At 32.9% G+C, this 12,438-nt stretch overlaps 2 long non-coding RNA genes across 2 annotated transcripts; both read right to left on the bottom strand.

Moving 5' to 3' along the window:
* Positions 1–5,258: 5,258 nt before the first annotated feature.
* Positions 5,259–6,598, bottom strand: LOC120269499. The gene is made up of 3 exons (XR_005539172.1): positions 6,551–6,598; positions 6,325–6,468; positions 5,259–5,357 (listed from the first exon to the last, which is right to left on the bottom strand). It is a non-coding gene; the product is annotated as an uncharacterized LOC120269499 (long non-coding RNA).
* Positions 6,599–8,762: 2,164 nt separating this feature from the next.
* On the bottom strand, positions 8,763–10,964 carry LOC120269421. Its single transcript, XR_005539159.1, has 3 exons — positions 10,849–10,964; positions 9,731–9,793; positions 8,763–8,778 (listed from the first exon to the last, which is right to left on the bottom strand). It is a non-coding gene; the product is annotated as an uncharacterized LOC120269421 (long non-coding RNA).
* Between the last annotated feature and the right edge of the window lie 1,474 nt (positions 10,965–12,438).

Below are 12,438 nucleotides of genomic sequence, written 5' to 3'. Positions count from 1 at the left end.
TCGAAACACGACACACACACACACGCACGAAATACAAATACAAATACAAATATTTATTTTGACATTTTTACCCCAAACTCGGTCAAAATACAGATGTGCCACCCATTTTAAAAGTAGTTTAGTTCTTGCATGTTTTGCATTGGCTTATTTTGTTGCTACTTGCCATTGTGTTATCTGCTGCAAAACCCTCATAATGTTGCATGTTTTCTTACATGTGAATTGATAGAAACCCGTCATTCTGTGACATCTGCATTAGGAGTTAATGATTACTTTCAAATCATAAATGTTTAGAAATGGGAGATATACAGCCACAAACTTGCACATAATTGTAGAACAAAGAAGATTTGATCAAGACTTAGGATTGGTATTTCTGTGATGGTACTTGCAGATCCTCCAACCGCATAAAGCCTCTCAACTGTTGCCGTTTATGGGTCACTCTCTTTACACCGCCCGTAAAGTAGCTTCTGCTGTTGCAAAGGTTGCTGTTAGAGCAGCTGCTGATCCAGATTTTCCACACTGGTATTGTTGATGTTTGCCTATGGTATCGCCTAGGTACATTTTGATGACCAAAAAGTGAAACTTTCTTTTCCTTTTTGTGACAACCAAATATCAAACAATTCCTTTTCTCATGATGGAAGTTTTCTCTGCTAGCTCAGTTTAATATCACCCCAGAAAATAAGTTGCTGAGGTTTATGTTTTCTCTTTTCTTTTCTCTCTCTCGTTTTGTAATAAGAAGAGGATACTGACAATTGATTATTTGATGTAGCAAGCTCTTAAGTATTTCTGGACTAACTTTAAAATGCATTACATTGCTATCAAGATAGTGGTGGAATGACTTTTTTTATTTTTATTTATTTTTATTTTTTAAAGCAAAATTATCATATTCACAAGAAAGTTCTTTTTTCTTTTATTTATGTTGTATTTGATCTAATCTTTAATACCAATTAAAATAAATATTTGTCCTAGCTATATTTAGTTATTGATGATAATAAGTAAATTTGAGTAAATATTAGTGAAGTTTAATTGGGAGGTGGCGGGCTACTGTGTTGGCATCCCATTTCAAAGTTGTTTTGTAGTGTTTTATGTTTTGAGTAATGATATCTGACGAAAATAAATTTAGCCCACTAGCTTTCTCTCAAATGATATGACTATGAAATTAGCTGATTTATGTCCATCCTACATTGTCAGTTTTGCTTAATATCATTTAAATCCTTAATCCTGTGTGCATGAAACCTCTCTATAGAAATTTACAATTTAAAAGTGAGGAGTTAAAGGTGGTTTTACTATTTAGGGTTTTGGTTTAGATTTATTGCATAGGGTTTTATGGTATTTGTGAATCAAGGTCTGGAGATTTTAAAACCAGGTTTTATAATGTTTTATAATAAAATTTTAGAGATTTTTACAGTTTGAATCCTTAAAATAACAGGATGCTAAGTTGGCAATGGCTTTGTTGGAAAATTTGTTACAGTAAATCCTAGTATATACATATAACATTGTATTTATTTTAATGAGCAGGAGTAATAGAAGCTTTATACTAGATATTTCTAAACTGTGTTTTTGCCGATATAAAATTTAAATTTGAAATCAAAGTGACCAACTTTCTTGGGTGGTTTAACTATTAACAACCTGTTTCACCATCAATCAATTTGGATTTTCAAATCTGGTTATTTTTATATTGGAGCTGTCAACACTAGCCGTCAAAAGTCATCACTAATTCTCTAATTGCATGTTCCAGTGATGATGTTATGCGGAGTTTCATGTTTATGTATGTATCACTTTTTGTGAGTGAGAGGAGGTCGACCATATATATTATAGCTTTCAGTGTTTCATCAATAAATCAAAAACAACAACTGTTGTGTTTATCTTGTTAAATACAAATAACTTACTATTTTTAATCAGTAGAAAGTTGATCTTTCAATCTCACTTACTTTTCAAATCGGACATGTTATTTTGAAAAAGTGGAGGTATTTCAAATTGTTTGTTGACATGGATAAAATAAAGAAAAACCTCTAAAATGATTTTAATATTGGACCTAGGACATATAATAGTTCCAAATCAAATCTCTTTTGAAAAATCTTTTTATCTCATGGTGGTTGCTCCAGTCCGCGATGAAACTTTTGTTGATGGGCCCATAAATTACCAATTTTCTATTGTGGTGGTATAAAAAGTCCACATAAATTTTCTTCTACTTTAATTAATAGCAAAAAATAAAATAAAATAAGAAAAATAAGAACCCCAGAGAGTGTATAATTTTCATTAAAGAGTGTTCTGTGTTAAAATCCACACAAACAAGGTAGACTTTCATGCTTGCCAAGAATGAAACATGGAGACGGTGGTGCAGTGTTTTATGTTCGATTAATGACCCAGCAAACATTTCCCTACTTAGTTTTGAAGTAAAAACTTGAGTTATCACGATGATTAACATGTACTATCTTATCTCTTTGAGCTATTGTTCTATGTGCTAGCACTTGCCATATGAACCTCAACATTCAAGTATATATATATATCATCAGTACACCAGTCCCCCAAAAGAATATATATAAATACAAAAATACACAAAACCGTATAAACAATATGATGTAATCAAACAAACACTGAGTCGAAATTGCATGCAATAAGTTGGAACCACACATCTAAGTTCAATACATCTGAAGCCATGGTGCATTCTACTAATCCTCCTACAAATGACACTGAAAATAAAGTTATTTTGTATTTAGTTTTTACTGATCAAAAGTGTGAATCCAAAAGAACCTTTTCTCCAAAATTTTCTCTTTTTCCACCATTGTTGCAAGAAGATGTTAAAATTCACTGGAGGTCGAAACTCTCTCAACCCGCTCAAGAAGTCAAATCTCGGTGATCGAATTCTCCGGCTATGAATAGAAGAATAAATCATCATCATTCCGACAAACCAGTGGGAAATAACTCGGGAGAAAAGATTCCACTAGATTAGTAGAGGCCTGAACACTTCCTCACTGCGCTCAGCTGTTGTATCCGTCTGTCCTGCTCAAATTTGCTTTGGAGCACATCGCATCCCTCTGAAAGAGATACCATAGGCAAATCAATCCTTCAATAATTATATAAAAATTAAAAATTAAAAAAAAACGAAGGAGAATAAACAGTTACATATTAGATGATCTAATTCCATACTGGGTTTGAAACACGAGGAGTATTAAGACTCTTATTCCCAAATTAGGGGCTCGATTCAGAAATAATGGTCTCACTTTCATTCTATCCAAACATGACCAAATAATTACCAATCAGCTTGACATTAAGCACAGTATCTTAAACTCTTCCATGGTTTATTCAATTCTTGGTACTTCCTCAGTGCTTGATACAAGATGATCTTAATAAGATTAATGCCTTGAATCAGACTAAGTGAGGGACACAGGTTAATAATCTAAAAAGAGTACTCGTTGCGAGACCTAACAGTGGGAGGCCAAGAGTCAGGTGAAGCATAAATATGGCGAGGAAATATTAGACTGGCCAAATAGGAAGCAAAAGATAGGTAAAAATATTCTAATTATAGAAGGATATTATTGCTACTATAGTGACCTAATAATAAGAGATTTGCATGCCGGTGGTCCTTGGGTACTAAAAGAGGCGTGCCAAATGTTATTAGGGGTGTCCTATTGTGCAGTTTCATATTTTCCAGAGCAATGAAATAAGCGAAATTGTTCTTGTTTTGACATACAATGGACCCGAGCAGTTTAGGATATTTAGTTTGATCTTGATGAGGGTTCCAACACAGCACTACAATGAAGGATCCTGAATGTCATAATCTTAAAGACTATGGTCCAACTAGTTATGATAGTTTCATCAAACAGATTGTTACTCAATGGTTTGGCTATTATCCTGGAAACCTCCAGTACTCTAGTTCAAGCTTTAGATTTCTTGACCCATATGTTTATGGAAAAAAGTGTTAATACACCACAAATAGGCTTTTTCACTAAATTGACAGTTCACATATGATCTACGTTCGAAGGTTAGAGCATTAAAATGACGATTATTGATATGGTCTGATAGTCAGTTCCTAATCTAGCAAATCATTGTATAAAGCAGCAAAAATCACAGCATGCATCATTTTGAACAAAATATGAGATTGTTACCAACTCTACCAGATACCACTAAATAAAAACGAAAAGAAAAGGAATGTCAAATGACAAAGATATATATATATATATATATTCAGTCTTCACATATTCTTAGAATACACCAATATGAAAGTCTACAAAAAAATACTTCAAAATGTACACTGACAAAAGTAATGAATATATTGAACCATAGGAACTGACAGTTAGAGCTATGGCCAGTACAAGTTAAGTAAATAGGCCCCACAACCTTAGAATTAGCACATTTACACTTATAACAAATGAATCATTTAGAAATCATAAATGCAGAAATTATATCTATTGACAGTTTACTTCCTTACCAATCGTATATTAATGAACAATGAGTTGTTTCTAATTTAGCAATTTCAAGGCATATGCTGTGACATCAACTGAATGGCACTCAGGCGCTCGATTAGGTAACTTTTATTTGGTAAGAGTTTCCCAAAAATCAAGAAGGTTTAAGGAGAGTTGTGAACACTTGGAGCTCTAGGCTACTTCTAAGGTTGGTTTGGTTAACAAAACTAGAATTTCTTTTTGAAATGAAACCATCTAATTTCTAGTCAGTGAAACTCAATGCTATAACATGTCACAAGTGTCAAAATTGCACATCAGGACTCAATAATATATCATGCATGGGGAAGGATGTAAGGAAAGATAAAATGGCACATGCTGGTTTTGCATCCACCAAAAGGAGATTTAGTAAACATATGTAACCTTGAATAAAGAACTCACCATTCCTCTGGGCTTCCCTTCGCTGAAACCTGTAAAAATTTGAAACAGGTTCTTGTGCTTTCTTTTAGCCATTTTTGTCCATCACAGCAGCTTGAGCAGCAAGAACCAACAGTGACTCGGTTTCAGCCTCAGTAGTCTTTTTCTACCTTTATGGTGCACCACCACAGTCCATCCTCCCTCTGCGACGCGTGCTTCTTGCTCCTTCCTTGCACGCAATTCAATAGATATCAAGCGACCAACAGTTAAATTACAAAATGAAAAACTTTGAGAAAAACAATTTATAGGTATATTAGACCATGATGCTCGATGGTGGTTATCCCCTATTAGAATTTACAGATTAATAAGAATACTTTCTATCCTTTTTGTAAACAATCATTTCTAGGAGTTGTATGACTCTTATAAATAGTAAGATATCCACCTGTTCCTGCTCCTCTTCATGAGCAATTATGAATTCATCAATTCTTTGTTGCAAAATCTTCAGTCCAGGTCTTCTTTGTTTGTGTTCAATAAGCCATTCTCCAGGAACAAAACTCCTTCAGATACTTACAAGCATTTGCACCCGTAAATAAAATTAAATATGGACGAAAACTATGCCTAAAACAATATTTTTAATAGAAATTTACACTGTCGGTATAGGAATAAGTGAAAACTTAATCGCATAGAAGTTACATAGTTAACGTTTAAGCGTGATTACATAAAAATGGAATGGAAACAAAATGCAGTTTGTGTTGACAGAGAAATAATTGATGGCATTAACAGTACATTTAATGTTATCTTTCATCAGAATAGACATGGTATCATATAAGGTACTTTACTACCAATATAAGAAATCAATATTAAACAGTACTAAATAGCAAAGTAAAATCGTCTTCAAATTATGATCATTGTTGGCTCACAGGACAGTTAAAATAAAACAACATAATTGATAATCTTGACAACTCATGCCTATTGGCCAAATGCAATTCTGGATGAAAAGAGATACAATCATCTTCGCTCAACCTAATAAATTCAAGTCAGGAGGACTTTTAGAAAGTTGTTCATAAGTGAATGAAGTCGCCATCAGTTTTAAGGCTGGCACATCCATGAAATATTGTTCAACCAGGATACATCAATTTCTCTCAGGCTCATGATCAAGGAACAGTTCGTTTCAAAGTTCAGATCAACTGTTTTCTTTTGTAGTTTTCTCCATCAAAGGAAAATTTAGATGGTTGCTCAAAAGGTGCATGCCAATCTTAACGCTACCCACTTGATCATGCACACATACTGCTCAACCATGTGTTATCACAGAGCTTGACATCAAGAGGACAGTTGACTAAAAAGATTTCATGCCTTTTTGTGAGTTTACTCAAAAGAATATTATATCTCAAAAGGGATACATTCTGAATAGACAATTTTGACAAATTATAAGGATTGTAGAACAGATAACTACACAAAGGTAAAGAGGTACAACTAATAAAAGTTTAAGACTGATGTGCGTACTTACTTTTCATTCCTTGTGAACAGTCTTCATCCACTGCAGAGATTTGATCAACCATTGCATCATCAATTTCATTGATGTTTTCTTCTAATTTTATTTTTGGCATCAATAAATGCTTTTCCTCATTTTTTGCAACTTCTCTTTCCTTCCCTGCCAACAAAAATAAAAGTCAAATTTGATATATAAATTTTATAAAACATAACTCCTTAAGTAAAGCAGGAAAAAGACTTACTAGTCATGTGTTTCTTGCCTTTTTTTGCTTTCTTGATTCTTGGAGGAGAGTGCTGTGAGCTCAATCCTCTCACGTTGGAGGCGTTAGGGTTCTTTCACATAAAATACTGCTTGTTGCTCCAGGAGCTGATGGAAGAAAGATCATGGCATTAGAAGAAAAGAAACTTCAATGCCCCACAGGTCCACCACTCCCATCATTGGTTGTGATGGAAGTTCAAGAAAATATGAAACAGCTAACATTATGAAAGAGGTGTTCAAATAGTAGCACAGATTTTATTGTGACAGTGATTAGGTGATGGTTGATCAGAAAATGGTAGGCCCAATGGAAGTATATAAATAGCATTAAAAGGTGATCTACAGCGATGTGAGATGGTATTGTGCAGTGACAGTTGGAATAAAGGAAAAACCAAATATTGGCAATTTAACAAAGAAATATAACATAAAAGATAAATATGATCTAGAACTTTGCACAACTTCAATTAAGAAAAATATATAAGTATTAAGGCCCGTCTTACTAATTGTTTCAGCCAATGCATCTGTGCACTTGTGAGGAAATTCGCCAGCAGTTTTATCAGTTTTGTTTGCCTCGTCTCTTCTTTGTCCTTGATGATAACATGCCTTTTTCATCCCCGGTTCTTGCTGGTTGGCTTGTCTCCTAAAGCATAGAATGTAGGACATGACAATACATGTATAAAAAGTGCATTTGCATTTTGGATAAACCATATATATATAATTAATGCCTAAAAATCCTAAAGTCAGTGAACAAATTCCAGGAAATAGAAAAAGCAAATCATGTATTCTGGAATCTGTGCTACTGAAGCATTAACATCCAGAAAATAGAAAATGAATTCTGCAGTGAGAATAATGGGCTCTTTTTAATTACCAGTAACATAATTAAAATCAAAATAAGCAATCATGTATCTCCGATGTCCTCTTACCTCTTTTTTATGATGCACACAGATAATGAAATTCATTAATTCCACATAAAGAAGAACAAAGCTCACCGGGACTTAAAGTCAAAATTGCATAATTAGCAAAAATTAAAGCAATTAAAATTCTGAAAAGAAAACATCTTACAAACAAAAAGTTTATCTTCAATGTTGTCTATTGATGTAATTAGTTGTAGATGACAAATTGTCGCATTGCTTTCATTGTCTAGAAACAACCTTTGAAATATTTTCCTCAGTATTTCCTTGAATTTTCAGTAGCATGTGCCTTATGCAACTAGCTTACCATTCTTTTTAGTTAACTATAACTAGATAAGTCACTCTATTCATTTTGCTTTCTGCAAGAATTCAAAACAATGAGTACCGCAACTTTAAACTCTAAAAGGTCATGAACAAGAGGAAAGGAGCCATCAAAACAAGACAGAGCAATAATGTTGTATTAGTGAGATGAGTTACTGGTGCAATGAAACATCATATGGCAGCTTTAGCGTTGAAGAAGAGCAAAAGGGAAAAAGAGAGCTTATGTCAAAATCAAAAGAACAATCTTCACTAGAATATTTATTAGCCAATATCGAGTTACCAGATCCACTATTTTCATCGCATTTCAATGGTATTGCTATATCACTAAATCATGAAATACATGAAACTGTTTCCCAATAGACCAGCACAATCATTTCATGAAAATATTTTGTTTCATTTACAGGTTTATACTATGCCACAATTACAAAGATATATCACATTCCACATGTATGATCAACTAACACTTGCATGCAGAAATAAGACATAGAGAATCAACTACAATAAACATATTTCCTTGGCTTAAAAGTATACGCTGTATATTGCCATATATCACACAATGTACTAACAACAGATACTAGAACATCAGTTCAACCTTAATAATGATAAATTAGATCATACCGTCTATAATTCCTTGGTTGTTATTCCTGAGAGCCTTCATTGACTTCAGTAGATTTATAGGCCAGCTTCATTTTATTAACTTTCTCTTTTTCAATTTAAGCTTTGCTGCTTTCTTGCTTACTCTAGACTTCATGTCTGCCAGAACCAAAATGTGTATGCAGAAAGCAATAACGAAACTCAAAACATCACTTTCAGCCTCAATAATGATAAAATTAGATCATACCTTCTATAGATCCATGAGTGCGTTCCTGAGGAGGCCTTCGCTGACTTCAGTAGATTTATCAGGGTCAGCTTCATTTATTAGATTTCTCCTCTTCAATTTAAGCTTTGCGGCTTTCTTGCTACTTCTTTCTAGGCTTCTTGTCTGTCAGAACCAAAGAGCTAATGCATCAATTACAATCAAGATTAATATATCCAAATAATTCCAGCTCACTGATTAATCATTTCACAATAAAAGAGATGCATAATATCATCAAGAAATCAATAAAGAGAGACAAAACCTTAGCCATATATCCTGTCCAAGAGAGCCTCCACTCTTCTTGTTGTGGTTGCTGTTTTTTATTTATATTATTTTATTTTATTTTTGGTGGTGCTATCACTTTATAAAGATGATATTAACAAATGAGGTGAAAAGAAAATGGGATCATTTTTCCTTTTAGAGAGTATTTATGTAAACCAGCCATAGTTGCCATAACAAAATCCTAGCCATCTAGCCTGCATGCCAAGGCCTAGTTCTTAGCATCCTAATTTTTGGCTAGCACTACAAAAATATGATTGGCAACCCAAACTATGTTAGAATAAAGCAAAATCAGTCTCATTTTAAGTACTAAATAATTATTATGTGCAACAGATAATAACTCAATGAACCTTTCAACCCTTTCATGTTCTAACACAAAGTCATCATGAAATTTGACCGACTAGTGAAACCACAAAACTGAAAGAAATAACAGAAATCACGGAAAGAAATGGTCACATCATATTCTCCCAGCTCTGCATTATGATAAAATTGCTTCAAGGAAGCTGGGAATCTAATAATCATCATATAGTAAAGTGATTAGAACCAATCTTAGCATATGTTACAGTCCAATGTCAAGATATTCTATCGAATGTGTAGTTATTCAGAAAGGAAACTAAATGCAAGTCATAAGGCAATCATAAGCACAGAACAACTTGTGCAAGAGAAAGGTCAAAACATGGAATAATTATTTGTGAGCACAAGAAAGAATAAAGATACCTTTTTTTAACACTAACAAACATCAAGATACAACAAAAAAAATTACAAAGGCTGCAACAATTCAATTAGGAAAAGTACTAACCCATTACAAAATCATAAAATCCTTCTCAAATGTGATTTCCGTATGGTGCAGGCAAAGAAGAAACTGCAAGAAAAACAACAAATCCTTCATATCAAGTTAGGATAGTTTGGATATTCTACTTGATGAATGAAAGAACACTCAAAACGCAGCACTTGCCATCAAACAGATACACAAAAGACAAATAACAATCTTCCAAGGACCTAAGAGCCCTAGCTATTAGAAGTGATCATACACAACAACAACCAAGGAATCCTCCTAAAATTGGCATGTATCCCAAGCCCAATCCACCAACTACACCACAAAATCAACACGCGAGGGATGAAGAAGCTCACCTGGAGATCGAGGGAGGATGAGCAGCTGGAGAACAAGAGGAGTGAAAAAACAGCAAGGGCAGAGCTAGGACAACTCAAGGGCATAAATCCAGTTATCACATCACTCCTTATTGTTACTACATATTTTTTATTTTTCCAAATTTAAATAAAAAAATAAAATAAAATTATTTAATTAATTTAAGTAAAATCTCAAAAATTTTAAACATATAATTTTGATTCTAATTTTAACATTTATTTTGATTAATGCTGAATTATTAATTAAGTAGAGCATAGTTTGGAGAAAAAAATAATTATCAGGTCTTTACGGATAGAAATAAAACTTAAAAGTTTTTATTTTGTCAAGATTATAATAAAGTATAAAAATTTATATAGATACAAAAACCACTCAAAAACTCTACTTTTAAAAACTTTACTTTCACCAAAATAAATACCAAATGCTCCATCACTTTATCTAATTTGGAATTTAATCACCCTTGAATGATTGACAGGAAAATAAAAGATTTCTTTTTTATTTTTTATTTTTATAAGTTTTGATTTCTGGCTTTCTTCTCTGTTCTTCAATTCTCCTCCAATCAAAACAAATTTACAATAATGTGGAACAATTTATATTGAAAACCATCAGAAAAAGATTCAATACGAAAAAAAAAATCCTTTTTCTTTCTATTAATCATTGTTCATTCTCTAAGTTGCCAAAATTTTTCCCCTCAATTTAAACACGCACTGATACCATATTAAAACCCAAAACCATCAAGATTGGAAAACAAAAAAGGCAAACCAATCTCTTACCTTAATGTTGATCTCCAACTCCAACTAAATTTGAGAATCAAAATCCCTTCCCGCTTCTCCTTTCCACCTCTCCAGCTCCCCCAGTGAAGGATATAAAAGAGACATTGGCATTAGGGTTTTAGGGGTTCGATTGAAGAAGAGAGAATTATCATACAAACCCCTGAAACGTTGAGTATTCACAACAAGGTCAGCCATAATTTTTTCCTTTTTGCATGTATATCCCTAAGATTTCCCTTAATTACGTACATACCCTTTTATAAAACCAAATATCATATATATATATATATATACCTCCTAATAATTTTTCATATATATATATATATATACGTCTTAAATTTTGATTTATTTATTTATATGTGCGTGCACCATTTAAATATATTTTGCATATTACATGACCAAAAAATCTATGGATATTTACCGCAAAAAATTTCTGGTTGTCATTAAATTAATAAAATTAATATTTTATTACACATCTGAAAAAATAAAACTGATTTTATTCATATTATATGTAACTTTTAAAAATCTTTAATAATGATTAAGCCAATATTTTTACATATTTACCTTTGAAAATTTTCAACTAATTTTATCCGTTGTGGCTAATCAAAATTATCATTACATAAAAGATATTTTTTTAATAAAATATGAATAAATTATAACCACTCAATAATTATTGGTTTAAAACTTGGAAATAAGTCATTTCTCCAATTTTCACTTCGTGGGTTATTTTAATAAGAAAAAATTACTGTTTACCCCTCGTAAATTTCAAAAATTCCCAAACAGCCCCTCCAATTTTGGCAATCTCCGGACAACCCTTCCGTTATTGTTTAACTTCCCTTTTAGCCCCTACCGTTCACTTTGAAATGCGACCATGTTATGAAATTATATTTTTGCCCTTGAAAATGGCGGGGAAAAAGCACCACTCACATCGTAGTTCAATCTTTATACATACTGATTTTACATTTTTGTTGCCTTTTTGTCAAACAAAGTTTAGAAGGCTCATCACGTCTTACCTTCTTCTTTTCTTATTCTCCTCATTTGATTTGTTATATTTGAATTCTGAGGTTTCTTGATAAGGTTAGAATTTCTTCGATTCGAGAGCTATATTGTTCACTGCTGACTTCTTGGGAATTGGTGTTAGCTTAGGTCGAGATCGTGGCGATTGGGTCTTGGTGTTCCCCGTGTCGAGGTGAAGTTTATCACGCGGAGTGGATATAAAAGCGGCTTGTCGATAGAAAGCGAGGTTGACTTCAGTCGATGTGTCGTTAGTCGATCTTGTCGAGGACAAATCTTTGTGGCGTTGTCGAATCCTACTGAAAATGAGTTTTTCTCGTTGTAAGATTCTTCTCTTTTATGTTTATCTAGTTGTATAAGTTGATTACCATTTAACGTCGCATGTCTCTGTTTAAATACATTATTTTTATATTTAACAATTGCCTTCTTCATTTAATTTATTTGTCAGTATTTAACTATTTGCATTACCGTTTAACATTGTAATGTATCATTTAAACATTTTATGTCTCTGCTTAAAATATTTTCTGTTTCATTTAAACTGAAGTGTTGCCAGGTGGCCAATGGCAAATTTATGGTATC

Source organism: Dioscorea cayenensis, chromosome 9 (assembly GCF_009730915.1).
Source record: "Dioscorea cayenensis subsp. rotundata cultivar TDr96_F1 chromosome 9, TDr96_F1_v2_PseudoChromosome.rev07_lg8_w22 25.fasta, whole genome shotgun sequence".
NCBI lineage: Eukaryota > Viridiplantae > Streptophyta > Magnoliopsida > Dioscoreales > Dioscoreaceae > Dioscorea > Dioscorea cayenensis.
Note: the sequence above shows the minus strand (reverse complement) of the source record. Positions and strands in the feature narration are given on the sequence as shown.